Raw genomic sequence first — 18,483 nt, 5'->3', positions numbered from 1 at the left:
GGTGATGGGAGACATGAGTGGGGGCCTCGTGGAGGCTGCCCCTGCACTGCTGGGGAGTGGGGGTGCAGGGAGACTTGAGTGGGGGCCTGATGGAGGCTGCCCCTGCACTGCTGGGGGGTGGAGGTGCAGGGGGACATGAGTGGGGGCCTAGTGGAGACTGCCCCTGCACTGCTGGGGGGTGGGGGTGGTAGGGGACATGAGTGGGGGCCTGGTGGAGGCTGCGCCTGGTGGCTGGGGGGTGGGGGTGGTGGGAGACATGAGTGGGGGCCTGGTGGAGGCTGCCCCTGTTGGCTGGGGGGTGGGGGTGATGGGAGACATGAGTGGGGGCCTGGTGGAGGCTGCCCCTGCACTGCTGGGGGGTGGGGGTGGTGGTAGACATGAGTGGGGGCCTGGTGGAGGCTGCCCCTGCACTGCTGGGGGGTGGGGGTGCAGGGGGACAAGAGTGGGGGCCTGGTGGAGGCTGCCCCTGCACTGCTGGGGGGTGGGGGTGTTAGGGGACATGAGTGGGGGCCTGGTGGAGGCTGCCCCTGCAATGCTGGGGGGTGGGGGTGCAGGGGGACATGAGTGGGGGCCTGGTGGGGGCTGCCCCTGGTGGCTGGGGGGTGGGGTGGTGGGAGACATGAGTGGGTGCCTGGTTTAGGCTGCCCCTGCACTGCTGGGGGGTGGGGGTGATGGGAGACATGAGTGGGGGCCTGGTGGAGGCTGCCCCTAAACTGCTGGGGGGTAGGGGTGCAGGGGGACATGAGTGGGGGCCTGGTGGAGCTTGCCCCTGCACTGCTGGGTGGTGGGGGTGCAGGTGTACATGAGTGGGGGCCTGCTGTAGGCTGCCCCTGCACTGCTGGGGGGTGGGGGTGTTAGGCGGAAACCTGTGCAGTTCCCTCTGGGACCAGTGCAAAAGATTTAGGACGACAGGCGTTTGGCGGTGAACCCACTTGGTAGCAGTCTGTACCACACAGATTCACTTGGTAGCTGTGGCTGAGCAGTCAGACTTCCCTCAAGAAGAGTTAAGCAGTATGTGGAGTATACAAAATAGGGCAATTCTTCACAGCAAGACAAGCAAACACGCAACAAGGCTTAGTGTAAAGATATTAAGGCATTTATTTATAACGAAACATCTATGGAAAACACTATGGCAAATTCACGGCAAACAAATCAAACACAATTACTCTACGAAGTAGAAAATGATCAATCCCCCTAGCAATACTCCGACAACTCTAGGTTCTACCGGTACCACTTATTTTCAGACAGAGGTGTATACCTCAACCTAGATGACACTCGAATATTAGTTAGGACGGGAGAGACAAAGATAGGCAGGTTATGAAATCAACACAGTTCAATCCTTCGTGGATAAAATGCAAGGCAGGAAGGCAAGAATCACAATAGATCATAAAGTTCAGAGGCCAGGCCCACTCGGAGAGAGGCAAGGCGCGATGTCCCAAAAAGTCTCTAGTGGAGATGCATTCAAGTCTTTGTAGCAAATTGTTATCGGCAGATTGAACCAGTTCAGAACAAAGAATGAGAAAAGCTTGGAGGCGACCCAACGGAACGGAGAGGATTCAGACACCTCACTCGAACTGATCGAAAGGGAAGCCAGGCGGACACGGTACCTTGTTGTGGAGAGCAGCTCCGGCGGGGGCAGTTGTTCCTGGTGGTGGATGCACGTCGGGTCTTTGCCAAGAGTAGAGAGGATCTCGTCGTCGAAGAAAAGTGAAGTCCGGTGCACCACCAGGGGCATCCTAGCGGACCCCCACCATAGACTCCATACCCAGGGACTGACTACTGTCTCCCCGGGCATGTAAATTCTTGCCTTCATGCCTTGCATTTTATCCGCTAGGATCGAACTGTGTTGATTCATAACCTGCCTATCTTTTTCTCTCCCGTCCTAACTAATATTCGAGTGTCATCTGGGTTGAGGTATACACCTCTGTCTGAAAATAAGTGGTACCAGTACAACCTAGAGTTGTCGATATTTTGCTAGGGGGATTGATCGTTTTCTACTTCGTGGAGTAATTGTGTTTGATTTGTTTGCCGTGATTTGCCTTAGTGTTTTCCATAGATGTTAAATACCGTAATATCTTTTCACTCAACCTCGTTGCGTGTTTGCTTGTCTTGCTGTGAAGAATTGCCCTATTTTGTATATTCCACATACTGCTCAACTTTTCTTGAGAGAAGTCTGACTGCTCAGCCACAGCTACCACGTGAATCTGTGTGGTGCAGACTGCTACCAAGTGGGTTCACCGCCAACGCCTGTAGTCCTAAATCTTTTGCAGTGGTCCCAGAGGGAACTGCACAGGTTTCCGCCTAACACTGCAGGGGCAGTGGAGGGTGTAGAGGGAACACCTGGGAGGGCCCCCACGTGCAATTCACGTGTGGTGCTCCCCACGCACCCCTTTAATACACGTACCCTGATGGAATTGCGTGTGATACTTCCCACCCACCCCTGAAAAACACGTACCCTGCTGATTTTGTGTGTGATACTTCCTGCGCACCCCTGAAATACACGTACCCTGCTGATTTTGCGTGTGATACTTCCCCTGCACCCCTTGAATACACGTACCCTGCTGTTTTTGCGTGTGATACTTCCCGCGCACCCCTGGAATACACGTACCCTGATGGAATCGCGTGTGATACTTCCCGCGCACCACTAAGATACACGTACCCTGCTGCTTTTGCGTGTGATACTTCCCGCGCACCCCTGAAATACACGTACCCTGCTGTTTTTGCGTGTGATACTTCCCGCGCACCCCTGAAATACACGTACCCTGCTGCTTTTGCGTGTGATACTTCCCGCGCACCCCTGAAATACACGTACCCTGCTGCTTTTGCGTGTGATACTTCCCGCGCACCCCTGAAATACACATACCCTTCTGCTTTTGCATGTGTTACTTCCCACGCACCCCTGATGCACACGTACATAGGACAATCACGTGTGGAACTTCCCGCGAACCACTGAAATACACGTTCCCCGCTTGGCATTTGCTCTTTGCCAGCCCTGTGAACTGGTCCAGGGTTAGCGCAGCCCTTTGCGATTATTTGGGGAATTTGAAGGCTTTTCCTTGCACGAGGGCGTTCTTGGAGGCGTAACTGGCGCTGCTGCAGGGTCGCTGCGCCAGGCTGCGCCATGGCTGGTTTTGGATGCGAAAATCCATGAATACGCTGTGCGTGGAAATCGATTTTAGCGCACGCGGCTGGCGCAGACACTCGCACGGGCACGCTGTGTGCCAGCCGCGTGCGCCCGTTTTGTGCGAATTTTCTATGAATTACCCTGTAATTCTCAAGAGGAGTGAGGGTGACTGAAAGCCTGCAATGAGCACACAAAGCATGGACACTTACAAATTACTCCAGACAGGTGTTATATTAAAAATATAGACACATTTATTAAAAGGCCTTTATAACATCGACCATAGCAAAGAATCACAATAATACTAAAGTAAACCAACACATCACAATCAATACAATAAATATACAAGACCAAGGGGTCTAAGGAGTTAGGAGCACGTAGTGTGTAGACCACCTAGATGGGGAGGAAAACAGGCAGTGCAAGTAATCATTAAACCCAGTTCGACATCTGAAATACACCTAACTAGGAGGAAGTCCAAGCCCTACGAAGAGAGGAGCCTTATGCTCAAAAGTACCTGCACGCGCTGGTGCCAATGGACAAAAGAAGGCCTCTTCAAGGATATCAGACAGTTCAGGAAGGTGGATGAAGTGATACAAAACAAGTCTCCACTACTCAAGCAAGGCCTCCACTTGTGGGCAGAGGCAGGGTGAGAGTGCGGGATAAAGTCGCTATTTCACAACAGCGGTAGAAAAGAAACGGGCTCCTGCGTGAGGGGCCATCGGTTGGGGTATGGACTACTCACCGGTCCCCGACGCAGGCAGACCCAGACTTCTCCAGTTCAGTTCACGTTGCTGGCAGTTTCAGCTGCAATGATCAGGACGTCTCGACACCATGTAGATTCTGTGTTAGCAGGATGCAGGGTCGAGGGTGTCCCAAAGGCAGCCAACGTGCACAGGTGGTTACCGCAGCAGGGCAACACGGCAACCGCGTTTACTCTGGTCCGGGGGCACTCGTCTCACTTCAGACCTGGGAATGCCAAGTGTATGAAATTTGGTGTGAGGGTGCCATGGACGCAGAGCAAGCAGTAAACCAAGTTTCGAGGGCTTCCCCAAAACGGCGGCGGTGACAGAGCAAAGCGTCCTGCGTAAGCTGGTCAGCCCACTGGTTGGGCCAGGGACACTTCCGAAGAGGCTTAATTGCAGGGTTTGATGAAGGTGCCGGGAATAGTTGATCCCACTATTCCAATGGGTCGAAGCGCCTTCGCAGACCTTCTCGGACGATAAGATGCAGAGGGGTCTCGCAGGACGGCAGCAGTTCAGGGTGCCAAACCGTCAGCGGGTCACCAGCGGTTTATCGACTCAGCTTCTTGTTATAGGATACTTGGCTCCTTATCCCTTGTTCAGTGTGAACTCAGGAGATCGACATGGTAGTGGTGTTTTCAGCCTCCTCTTATCCAAAGTTCCCTTTGTGCCAAAACGGAGAGGACCCAATGGGAGATCTGCTCACAAACACTCACACCATACGTGGACCTATCACGGACCACGGTGGTCCCAGGCATTCAGGACACTCCAGACTCTCTGGCACCCAGGATTGTATTGGGAACAGACATCCCAGCCCACATCCTGGAGGCACACACAAGGCATGCAGACGCCCATGAAAGCTTTGGGGTTTCGCAGGAAAGTGCATGACCAAATAAGGAATGACCCGGGTCGGCTCGACCTGGGGAAGGTGAAGGGGCAAGACGGTCAGCGGAAAGGAAAAAGAACCTTGTGGCATGGACATTTTGGAGCCAGGCCACTCATTTGTGCCAAAACGCGGTAAGCGCAGATAACATGACGAAAAAGGGTTCAAAACACAAGATAAACGATAGCTGCGACCAGTGCCGTCCGTGACACACTTGCACAGTTCATAATAAGTCCATCGAGAGTTTCTAGGGCCTTTGCAATGACTAGGGACCCAAGAGTGCGGTAATGTAAGTTACGGTGTACTCTTGTGTTATGTTGCACAAAAGCTGTAACATGAGGAATGGACTATTGGAAACAAAGTCTCCCTGTACTGACTGTCTTAAGGGCATGTCAGTTTCCCCATAAGAATTGAGCAAAAGCCCAGAGGAGTGCGCGGAAGGCTGCGCTTCTTTGGCAAAGTCTAGATCAGGGTGTAAAACAGCAGCAAAATGTTTGGGGGTTGCCACATGGAGGGAAAATGACCCACAATATGAAATCTTTCCTAACATTGATCATTTTTAGTCAACACTGGAAACAAGCGTGTAAGTGGCTGATGACTTGACTTTCTGCTAGCCACGATGTTAGGTGATAAGTATTTCCTGAACGTTGATTTTAACAGCTGCATCAAGAATGGAGGTAGGTGCAGTAATTGCCCGCTTCTTGCTCCCGCCTTTTCTCATAAATTGCAGTGATTACCACTTTTGACCATAAGTCTAGCACTATGTTTAACTAAGAATTTGAACCAAATAAGCAGAAAGAAATAAGCCCGAGTTAGACTTATAAAAACCTGGTGGAATCTTATCCGGACCTGCAGCTTTCAAGCTCTAGTGCGACTCAATTGCAATACAAATCTTGCTCATAATGATCTGGATGGCATTTGAGGATGTTTGCAGGTCTTAGTTGACAACACTACTTGCTGCATCGAGAACTGTCAAGATTCAGTATATAGAGTGTGCCCTATACGATGTTACCATGGATAATGTTTCCATTACCCACGTTCCCTTTAATCACGATCTTCCAAGAAGTTGCATTATCTTTGCTTCATGCGGCATCCATGAAAGCATTCCATTTATCTTCTACAAAGGCCTTATTCTTTTTGCTATCAAATCATTGTAAGAACATCTAAGTTGACGTATCTCATCCTCGATCACTATCTCTGCTTTTTTTTGCCATGTAAGAGTTCCCTCTTTGCCTTATGAAATCAAAATTGGACCAACACCCACCTGGTGTCATCACAAAGGGTATAAAGGATTTGTTTTCCTTCTTATTTCATCAACTGTTATAAGGAGTTCAGTGCTACTTAAATTACCTCTTAGAAGGCTTGAGAATATTCAAGTATATTTTGGATAAAATGCTATCCATATCAAGCGCTTCTCACTTCAGCACTGGAGCACCTTGCATGGACCTGCAATACGGAGAGCAACATTTCTAATTGATGTTGTCATTTTCACAATACCCCATTGCAGCCGCTGATTTGGGCTTAGTGCTAAGCTGAGTGGACAGTGATCGCTCTCAAGCTGAATCAGCACTTGAACGTTTTTAACTAGATGCCAATCTCTGGTACTTATAAGGACAGAATCGATATGTCAAGACTTACCAGTTTTATAGGTAGGTCTTGCCAGCTGACATGTGCCATTCTTCAATTGCCCGCCTTTGATTCTAGGTCTTAAATAATGTGAGTTACCTTGATGGCATGTGTATGTACCTGCATAGGTTTACTAGCTTTTAGCTCTGGGATGTGCCAGGCTTCATCCTCTTTGTCCATTATGCTTAGAAAATTCATAGGGGTTCAAATTGTGAATTGAAATTCTGCACAATCATAAAGTCACTTTGTCTCCATTCCATTTTCTTCCAACTACTAATATGATTCTATAATAAATACAGTGGACCTGATTACAAGATTGGGGGTAACCCACCAGTTAAGTCAGAAAGTCTGGCGCAGGAAGTGAGGTGTCAGATTTTGTAAGGGCCCATTCCTATGGGGTCCCATAGGAATCCATGGGAGTGGGGAGATGGGAGCACCAACACCTTTGCAATTTCTGATGAAGGAGGTATTCCTGAACAGAATATTTTGATAGAATGGATGGGAACGTATTTAGTTGATATATGGAGTGATTTGACGGACTTCAATGTCCCACAGGGGTTGCAGGATTTGAATGTCCTTGCCCGCTAAAGGGACACTGCAGAGAAAGTATATGAGCATGTAGAGAAGGTATTTGATTTTAAAAGGGAGCTAGATTGATTACAATAAGATGAGATGGGTGTAAATGGACGGCAGGCTTCATATGTGCAGAAGTGATTTCTTCCTCCATTGAAATTAATGAGTGAAGAAATGTGCATGTGCACAAGAGACGCCCTTAGGTGGATTTCAGATGTTTCAATTTCTCCAATTGCAGTGCATGACACGTTTAGTCAGTATGATCCGGCAATGCAAAGGAAAGTGTTATAGGTGATAGTAGAGTATCTACAAGATGAATTTATGAAGAGAAAAGAATGTTGGTCCGCAGATTTGATGGTTATTTATAAAAGAGCATTTTCACCCGATACTGCTTTGACTACTTTGTCACTTGATTTGGCCTTGTTGCTTAATAGACATTCGGATTTGCCTACTTTTCAATTGCCGATGAGGGAGGTTCCTCTGACATTTGTTCTGAAAATAGAGATTCCAGCTAGTGCTGCGGCAGGAACACCTGCCACCACTATTAAAGCACATTATGTCTCACAGTTTGTCCATGTCCCGTTTTCTAGACAGGAAGTGAATACCATTAGGAAATAAATTCCAGATATTAGGAAGAATCCAACAGGATTTTACAAAGAAATGTAATCTGTCTTGCGTGCGTCAGTTTTCATGCTGGGTGATATAGATGTGTTGTTTCCCGTGATCCTTCCTGCTGATTTATGAAAGCAGATTAGAACTGTAGATGATCAGGCAGGGATGGGTGATACATGGGATGCCTTAGTACGAGCAGATGGGGAAAGGAATGCTGGTGGAAAACTGCCACAGGTGATATTGATGTTGCCAGACAGAATAGTGACTAAATTAAAAACTCTGGTTCCTGAAAAAATAATTATATGGGATAAGCGTATGGCTTATGGCTTGCATGCAAGGGAAGTCAGAAGGTGCAACAGAGTATTTTAACAGATTTGAGCAAGTATTTTCGAATTTTAGTGGTCAAGATTTAAGGACAGAGCCAGGAAAGAGGATATTTGTTGATAGGTTTGTCCGTGGTTTGTTGCCTGAAATCCAATCACAGACCATGAATTCTGAGAGTGCGAGGCAGGCGAAATCACAATCTGAGGTGTTACACATGGCTCAGTATTATGAAAATAGTGTTAATACAGAGAAGGAGAAGGTGGAAAAGAAGAAAGGAGACCTGAAGACAAGAGTGTTATTGCAGCAGACAGCTAGAGGAGCCAGAGGTGGGAATACACAGTTCAGAGGCCAATTTACACCACAGTGAGGTGCACATCTGGGTCCTGTACACATAAACCAGGGTGCATATTGTAGACAGGAGGGTCATTGGCGAGCACAATGCCCGATCCTACGGTAGAGATCAAATTGTACGTATGGTGTCATGGGTAGACGATCCAGAGGCCATCCTGGGATAGGGGGTCCTGGAAGAAATCTGTTTGCACAGAACCAACAGACACCATCACAAGATAATAAGCAATGGAGTGTTATTAGTGGCAATATTTTTGATAATCCTTCGAATGTCTATTTTTCTGAGGGTTTACTGTTCCATTAGGACAGCCCGAACAGGGTCTGAAACCGATACCTATTCCCGTTGATCAGAAAGGGCCCTACATTGAAATGAAGGTGGGAAATACGGAGCATCTCTTTTTGATAGATACAGGAGCACAGAAGTGTTCTATTGATCATTCACGGGTTCCAGATTTTCCACTGTCGGGGTAGAACAACATTTCTGTAGGGTTCTCTGGTACGCCAGTGATTAGTCCGGTCTCTCGGCCGGTACCAATTTTACTGGGACCATTTACTGATTCTTGTCCATTTCTAATGACGACAAATTGTGGGGAAAATTAGTTGGGATTGAATTTATTAAAGAAATTGAATGCTGCGATTCACTGTTCTCCAGATGGAGTGTACTTATTGATTTTGCCCCAACAAACTTCCGTCCCACAATTTTTGTCTATGCCTTTACCAACTGAATTGAATAGGGTTCCGACATATTTATGGGCAGTTAATGAAAATGACGTTGGAATTTTACAAATTGAGCCAGCAAAAATTGTGTTGAAACCGGGTGTTAAATTGCCATGTATCCCACAATATAAAATTTTGGTTGAAGGTGAACAGGCTTTGAAGAGTATTATTTCTGATTTCGTACACTGAGGTTTAATTGAAGAAATTGCGGGGAGTGTGTGTAATAGTCCGATTTTACCAGTCTATAAGAAAGGGGATTATGTAATTCCTTTTATTCATTTGATTATTGATTTGCCCGCAAATAATAAGGTGGTTGCTCCACAGTTTCTGATTGTGCCCATTGTCACCACAATTCTGACTATGATTCCAGCCACGGCTACACATTTTAGTGTGGTGGATTTGAAAAACGCTTTCTTTAGTATCCCTGTTCATGTTGATAGCAGATATTTGTTCGCATTCACCCTAGGGGGCCGCTCGTTCACATTACTTGTGTCCCGCAAGGGTACACTGAGAGTCCTAGCATCTATAGTAGAGCATTGAAAGAGCAGCTTGATACGCTCGAGTTGTCTTCCACTTGCACGTTGTTGCAATATGTTGATGATCTATTTCTATCTGCTGATTCTGAAGATGCCTGCAAAGAGGGCACTGTGTTGCTGCTCATTCATTTAGCAGAGCATGGGCATAAGGCTTCGTTGAAGAAATGTCAGTATTGTCAACAGGAGGGAAGAAGACTGACACCTGAACGGATACAAAGCATCTCTGATATGTCTGTCCCAAATATGCAGAAAGAGGACAGAGCTTTAATAGGCATGGCCTCATATTGTAGACAGTGGATCCCGAATTTTTTGTTGTTGATAAAACCTATGTTGGCACTGACAAATAAGGACATTTCTTTGCTTTTACCGTGGAATATGGATTGCCAGAACGCTTTTGATTTGCTTAAGGCTGCGTTGTGTTCAGCCCCAGTTTTGGGCACACCAAATTACAAAAAAGGCTTTGTTTTGTATGTGCATGAACGTGATGGATGTGCTTTGGCTGTTTTGACACAGGAACATGGGGACAAGAATAGGCTGTTTGGCTATTTATCCTCCACATTAGATCCTGTTACATGCGCTTTGCCGAGATGTTTGAGAGCTGTAGCTGCTGCATCCGTAAAAAAAAGTGAGGGTATGGTTTTAGGTCACTCTTTAACCGTGATGGTACCCCATTCCGTAGACATTCTATTAAACAGAACACAGACGTAACATCTCAGATCAACTCGATTAACGAGCTGATTCTATTTGCACCGCATATGCAAATTAAGAGATGTTCATTGAATTCGGCTGAACTATTTCCTTCTCCACAAGAGAAGGATTGCAGTGATGAAATGTCACATGATTGCCTCTTTAATACAGAACAAGAAACAAAGGGCAGAATTGATTTAATTGATACACCCTTAAAGAATCCTCAAGGGGAACTGTTTTGTGATGGCTCCTATTTTAAACTACCGGATGGTACAGCCACCGTTGCTTATGCAATCACCACATTAAGCACTGTTGTGGAGAGCAAACAAATTCCGCATAATTCTGCGCAGGCCACTGAAATTATTGCATTAACCAGAGCTTGTGAAATTTCAGATGGGTTTAGTGTAAATATCTATACAGATAGCCAATATGCATTTGGGGTGGTTCATAATTTTGTCCGACTATGGGCTGAGAGAGGATTCTTGACCTCACATGGAACAAAAATTCAACATGGCACTCTGATAGTCCGGTTGCTATCAGCACTTGCACTTCCTACACAATTAACAATAATGAAGTGCACCGCACATCAGAAAGTGACGGTCGATGTAGGAAAAGGAAACGCTTTTGCTGACAGAATAGCCAAACAGACTGCTATTGATTTGCACTAAAAATTGTACATGTTTGATTCAGCAAGATGGGTTACTGATATTTATATGATGGATGAAGGGATTAGCTGTATAAAAGAAATTCAGGCTGCAGCTACTCTAGAAGTAGTCGAAGAGTGGGCTGAGGGTTCAGCGGGTCTAGACGATGAGGTTTGTTGGGTGGATTATAATAAGCAAAGATGGATGCTTCCCAATGCCTATGTCACTGCTATGGTCACCATGGCTCATGGTCCAACACACATATGTGCTAAAAAGATTTGTCAACAATTAGATCCAGTCTAGTATAACACTAATATCCAGAAAACTGCTGAATGTTTGGTCCAGAGTTGCATGTTATGTTTGCAACATAACATTGGGAAGGGAACACCGACACTGAAGGGCAGTTTTGGTCCCCCTCCATGCCTTTTGAGGTGATCCATTTTGATTTCATTGAGATGGAACGTTGCCAAAACTATAAATATGCCTTAGTTGTGATCTGTGCCTTTAGCAAATAGGTTGAGGCTTTCCCACTAAAGGACACCACAGCAATGTCAACGGCAAAGACCATGCTTAGGGAATATTTCCCTAGGTTTGGCTTGCCGAGAGTAATTTGGTCGGATAATGGCCCACATTTTATCGCTGCTGTCATTCTGCAAGTATGTGCGGTTTTACAGATCGATAAACGGTTCCACTCGGCCAGACATGCTCAGAGTGACAGCCTTGTGGAACGCCATAACGGTATCTTAAAGAATAAAATCGCTAAAGTCTGTGCACACAGCAAACTGAAATGGCCGGTCACTTTGCCAATAGCCTTACTATCGATGCAGATGACCGCACAGTCAAAGACAGGGCTCTCTCCCTATGAGATTGTCATGGGGAGACCAGCCAATGCATGGAATGCACCAAGGCCCAAACAGTTGAAAGATATGGAGTATATGCTTTTGTCTGATTATTGTGACCAGTTCACTCAAAACTTGCGTTTGATTCACCAACAGGTACGAGCAGCTCTCCCTGTAAAATACAAGGGTCCATGTCATCGACTCCGACCTGGTTGGTCAGTTGGTCTTGGTGCACAATTTCAAGAGGGGCACCTGCCTTGCACCTCGTTTGAAGGGACCCCATCAGATCGTTTTGGCTACGCAAACTGCAGTACGAGTGAACGGAAAGAAACACTGTATCCACATGACACATGTGAAGAGGGTTACTTTTCCTCTGCCCTATGACAAAGGGGAGGAGAAGGGAATTGATTATCCTGATGCTCATAACAAGCCTGCTTTGAATGACACCGAGGGTGCCATGAAAATTCTTTCTGAGCCTGTGAGGCCTGGGGAGATTGTTGCTTCTTCTTCAAAAGACCTTCCAGAGCTCGTGGGGCCTGGGGAGATTGTTGCTTCTTCTTCAATTTCTTCTTCACCGTCGATCGATCTTGTTTCTGCTTCTTCCTCTTCTTCATGAAACAACAACGCCTTGTTTACTGACCATTCAGTACCTGGTGTTGCAAGGGACAATCTGCGACCACGAAACAGGATTTAGATTTAGAGCTTGCTGACATTACATTAATGTAAATAGAATAGGAAAGTGCAGCTAGGATTCTGTACCCACAAGAAACCCACAAGAAACCAATGTTGAGCCAGTCCCTCATCATTCCTCTGCTGCATACGATAAGAGGTAGGGATGGGCAAAGTTACCTTCAATCAAGATAGGCAACGTGGTCAAGTGCCCCCAACAGATGAACTAAAAGAGCCTAACAGTGAGGCTTCTTAACGGACACTGAGAAACTATGCCTGTGTTTGGGGTTACTCGTACTAATAAGGACACTGATAGTTAAATCCACCCATTGAGGGCCATGGTCCCCTAGGACCAAATGGATACTGATCACAATAACAGCTTGTATTGTAATCACTCGTATTTTGGTATCTGTAGAGTGCATATTCGTTTGATATGTTATTGCCAACTGCAAGTGTCTCCACTTTGTCTCCACCATATGTGCATTCACACACTCTTCGTGCTCGAGACCTCCAACATAGAAGGGGTTATCACAACAACACCCTCTTGATGATCATGAACGCCACACATGCCATTCTGAATAAGACCAATTGTTGGATATGTTAAAAGGATTGGGCTGGTATATACATCCTTTCCCTCTAACTACTTCTTGTTATGCTTCACTTAGGGCATTATGCTTTGACCGATGGAATGATAGTGTCACTGAGAATTTTAATGCCACTAATCTTAATGAGTTTGAAAAACAAGTTTTAGCACCTTTGGGATGTTCTCTGTTTGCAAATAGGAGCAAGCTAAATGTTGCTTCTATTAGGCCTTCTGACAGACTCTCCAGACCTTTCCAATCTATGATTACCTTTAAAATGTCTCCCGTAGGAAATAGGGATGCCATGCCTCCTTCCTATACCATCAATCATAGTCCACACTCTGTTCCATTTTGCATACGAAGAGAGGGTTCCCAACCAATGGGTACATTTGAGGGATGTATGCATGCTGCTGTACTAACCAGTGTGGATAGACCTTTGTATGTTTTTTTTTGCGGTAATGAAGCATTTCTTGGTTGCCAAGAGACTGGGAGGGGGCTTGTTATATAGGAATACTGTTACCAGGTGTATATGTTGCCACCACTGCTGAAGTTTCTAGAACTCGTCCCAGGTGGGATGTGGATGGTGACACTCTCTCACAGATTCTGCGTGACGTTGCTAAATCCTTTGTGCCATTTTGGTGGCAGATAATAAACTCTCAAGACATTACAAAATTAGCAAGGGTTTTAGAAGAAAACCATCAATGAAACTATTGACATCTTATATAACATTACACTGGAGCAAAAGGCTATGAGATTAGTGGCTCTCCAAAATAGGATGGTGCTAGACATCATTCTAGCTGAGCGTGGTGGAGTGTTCGAAATGGTGGGATCTGCGTGTTGCGTTATTTAACCCGATTCCTCCCCCACCTTATTCAAAGCAATTAAGAAATTGCACACCTTGAGTACTGAAGTACACGTTCCAGAGGGAAACTGGGATATTGGCACATGTTCTGGGGACTTGTTACGATCTTGGGGCTGGAAAATCTTTGCAGTCCTAATGTAATGGTGATCCTTGGCATTATATTGTTTTGCTCTTGCATACAGTGACTTCCTATCATCTGTTCCATAATATGGGGAAGTTGTGCACAAACAGTTTGTAAACTAGAACCTAAGATGCATAGGCCAGGAAAAATTACGAATGCCTTGGTAATGCAGGACATCGCCATAAAGGAATTAATGGCGATCAATGTTTTTGAAGATAGCGATTCAGGATGCTTTGATGATGATACATGGTTTTCGGATGATGCTAATGTTTGAGTAATGCTCTTGGCTTAGACCAAAAGCATGGTTTGTAAAAGTATATTTTGCATGAATACCGCCTGATAGTAAACGATTGGCCTAAGCACATTCACATCGCATAATAAATTGCATTGAATGAACCTGAAACAGGCTGACTACGCCGCCATTTTGAGTTATCCGCCATTTTGATCGCCTCTTGCTTTCTGTCCCATGTTTAGAATTCTGTTTTCGGCTCCAGCAGAACAAAATGAACTTTGTACTGTTTCCATGATGTCAACGTAGATAAGAATGTTGAAGCTGCTAAAGCGGATTGTTTGTGCTACACTGAGAAACCTTGCATTTAAACAAAAGCCATACTAATCAGTAATTTAAATAGCATCTGTTCCAAAAGTGCCTTCTCTGTTCAAACAGCAAAGTAGAATGATGAATAGCTGAACATGTGCTCTTGCATAAATCTTTGTTTTCTCTCCTTGAAACTAAGCTGACTTTAAACTTAAGAACAAATGATAAACAAATATAAGCAAGCAAAATAAGGAATGTTACCTCTGTGGCCCTCATTACGACCCTGGCGGAAAGTAACTGACATGACCGCCATAGCGTAAATAGCGTTTCCGCCATTGCACGATGGAGCAAAGTGCGGCTAATTCCGACCCATCGGGCACGAGCATCACGCCATGGCGGAAGTGCAAAGTCCGCGATGGCGGAAATGACCCCAAAACGGCCCATACCGCCGTCGTACGCCGCCCTAGGTGCAAGTCCGCCATCCATCTTAGCGGTCACCGTAATGAGCGGTCAGCGCAAATTACGGTCACCGTAAATATACGGAAACAGAAGTGAAAACATGGGGCTGGAACGGGAAACAGCACGCCGTACACCTATAAAATCAGAATCCCAACACAACCATTAAAAATCCGACCCAGAGACACATCCCAACCCGTTAGCCACCCCATCATAAAAAAATAAATATGGGAAAAGTTGCTAAAAAAGCGTGCGATCGCAAGCGGCAGGTCCACTTCTCCCATGAGGAACTCACCGTGCTCACAGAGACCCTCCAGGAGAACGCTGCCGTCGTCTTCTCGACGCAAATGACCAGGACGGCACTTGCGAACAAGAAGGACATATGGGCCCTGGTGGCACAGCGGGTAAGTGCGGTGGGGACCGCACCCCGCAACCCACAGCAATGCAGAAAGCGATGGGACGACTTGCGGATACGCGTCCGTTTCTGCCAACCGCAACATTGCCACAGCTACCGGGGGAGGATCGGAATCACCCATCAAGTTGACCCCCTGGGAAGAAATCTGTGCCTCCACCATTGGAATGGAGAGCATAGAGGGAGTCGGAGGGATTGAGAAAGGAGTGCAGACATCCGAAGAATCAGGTAGGTGGCCCGAATAAAACAATGCCAAATCCACAATGTCCAATCATGTGAAGTACCATGTGTCCCCATAGTGCAATAGAAACACATGTCCAGGAGAACGTCCACATACATTGCCATGATAGCGCCCTTTAAAAGTCATATTAAATACATAAATAAGTAAAAATCCTAAAAACACCCTCTACATGTGCAGCATGCACACCCTAACTGCAGGCTGCAAAATAACTGCACCCTCAATCCACACGAAAATGAGACCTCCCCCAAGGCCCTGACCCAAATCACCCTCAGGTACCACCCCAATGCATGTGATACATTGCCATTCCAATTACCACAGACCCATAAATAACGCTCGCCCTCCTTTACTCCACCACAGGGTCCGATTCAAACGACGAGCTGCAGGACACCCCTACCAGCACACCTGCAAAGAGGGCCAAGACCAACGGCCAAAGACCCTCCACCTCAGCTGCACGGATCAAGACACGGCAGCAGCACAAATCAAGTGGCAGCACACTAGAGGGGACATCAACAGGCACCCCAGCAGGCAGCATGTCCACAACAGCAGCACCACAGGTCCCCCCAATGGATGCCACAGAAGGCACTGCTTCTGGTGGCAGCAGCACCATAGGTGACACTGCTTTCATGCCAGCATGCTCCGACACAGAAAACGGTGCTGCCGATGTAGGAACCATCCATGACCTGTCCCAATCCCCCTGTATGTTTCATCCCGTACACCATGAGGAAACCACGCAGGGGCACCCACAAGACGACGACTGGCCAACCCCCACAAGGCCTGTGGCAAGGCAACATGAGGTGATCAGCCCCTCTGTGACACCACCGCAAATGGGCATGGCCCAGCAGAGGCAACAGTCCCTCGAGCAGATGATAGTACAACAGCAGCAACTGGCCACGCTCCTCAAGGAGCATGCTGCTGAATGTGGGGGTTCTGAGGCAGCCATTGTAACATCTACTGAGACACTCAGGGCAGAAATGGAGCGAAGTACAGAGACACTAAGGGCACAAATGGAGGGAAGCACCGAGAGCCTGAGGGTACAAATGGAGAGAAGCACCGAGAGCCTGAGGGGGGAACTGCATGCGACGTCCAAAGACGTATGTGGTGAACTTGCCGCTGTGCGCCGTGTGCTCACTGAGCTCTCACAAACCCTTAGGGACATGCATGGACTTGAGCAGGCAGAGACATCATCCGTTGCAAGTTCCGTCCAGGGCAGCCCCCAACGTAGATCTGGGAGGAACCTGCGCTCCACAGGCAGGGGTGCCCCTGATACCCGGAGAGGGGGCTTGCAATAGCGTCTGCCCAATGACAATGAGCATCTTTGGACACTGGTGTTCGGGGGGAGGTAGGAGGGTGGAGGGGGTGTGTTGGGCTTTTTTGGGTGGCGGGTCGATTGGGTGTGTAATATCATTTCACATTTGCCATACATATATTCACATTAATCCAATGAGATGTGTGGACATTGATCTTTGTGTACGAGGCCTTTCTTGGCGTACAGGCCACATTGTGCATGTTCCAGACACACACAGTGCCACAAGTCCCGTGTCCATGTAACAGCCACCAGGCGTGAGTGCTAGAAGCATGCATCTATGATATTCTGACGAATCTCACGGGCCTCCTGTGCCTCGCGGACTCCTTGAGGTGCTGCCACATCCCCACCCTCATCATGATCATCTTCAGGTGCTTGCAGTTCTGCGCCAGGGGGCATGGCCACATTTCTACGTACGCACATGTTGTGTAGCATGACACATGCCATGACCATCTTTGCAACCTTCTCATGGCGGTACAGGAGTGCCCCGCCAGACCTGCTGAGGCAGCGGAAATGAGCCTTCAGTAGGCCGAATGCCTGTTCAATGACTACACGGGTACGTGAGTGGGCATGGTTGTAGTCCTCCTCATGCTGGTTCTGTGGGTTCCGGATTGGTGTAAGGAGCCATCTCTTCAGTGGATACCCGGCATCACCTGTATGTGGACAATGAAGGATGTTTGTGTAATGACATTGCTACGTACGCATCCCCCCCTTCCTGCCACGTCATTGACGCATCACCCACCACACATTCTCATGCATCAAATGAGACTAACCGAGTAGCCAGGATCGGTGCCCTGCGTGTCGCTCCATGTAGCGTGGTACTGTAGAGTTCCTCAAGACCATAGAGTCATGGGTTGATCCTGGAAATCGGGCACAACAATGTGTAAAGATCCTGTTGGAGTCACACACCATTTGTACATTGATAGAATGATATTGTTTCCGGTTGCGGTACTGGACCTCCATGGCATGTGGGACAACCAATTCCACGTGGGTGCAGTCGATGGCACCAATGCAACCCGGTATGCCGCCAAGTGCATGGAATCCCACTTTTGTGTTTGTAAGCTCCTGCTCCGAGCGTGGTAAAGAGATGTAGTCGTCTGCGTGCTTCAGGAGTGCATCAAGCACTTGGAATAGTGTCCGTGACAATAGTGGCTGTGAAATGCCATGAAACTGTCCGACTGTGTGCTGGTAGGTGCCTGTGGCCAGGAAGTGGAGTACAGACACCACCTTCAGTAGGGGTGGGATGGCGGTTGGGCTATCTATCATGCTGACAAGGTCAGCGTGTGTCATGTCGACAATGGCGGTTATGGTGTCCCGGTCCAAACGGTAGAGGGTGTGGATCTGCTCAGCAGTGAGGTTGAACGGATTGGCTCGGTGGCGTGGGATTGCGGGCTGCCTGCGTGGCGGTAGTGGCTGTGCTGGTGGGCCTTGCTGCCCCTGCCTTGCCCTCCTCCTCCTCCTCCTGCGTCTCCTCTGTGCGGCCGGTTGTTGTAGTCGTTGGTGTTCGTCTTCTTCTTGAAGTTGGAGTACTTGCAGTGCTATCAGGTCCCCCATGCCCAACATCGCTAGTCCTGTCGGTAGCATTTGGGAGTGGGTGTGGTTGTGGGAGGGGGTTGGGTGTGCAATTTATGTGTTTTCAGGCTGTATAGC

Source organism: Ambystoma mexicanum, chromosome 7q (assembly GCF_040938575.1).
Source record: "Ambystoma mexicanum isolate Mex_15411 chromosome 7q, UKY_AmexF1_1, whole genome shotgun sequence".
Lineage (NCBI taxonomy): Eukaryota > Metazoa > Chordata > Amphibia > Caudata > Ambystomatidae > Ambystoma > Ambystoma mexicanum.
The sequence above is the reverse complement of the archived record's forward strand: the minus strand, read 5'-3'. Positions refer to the sequence as shown.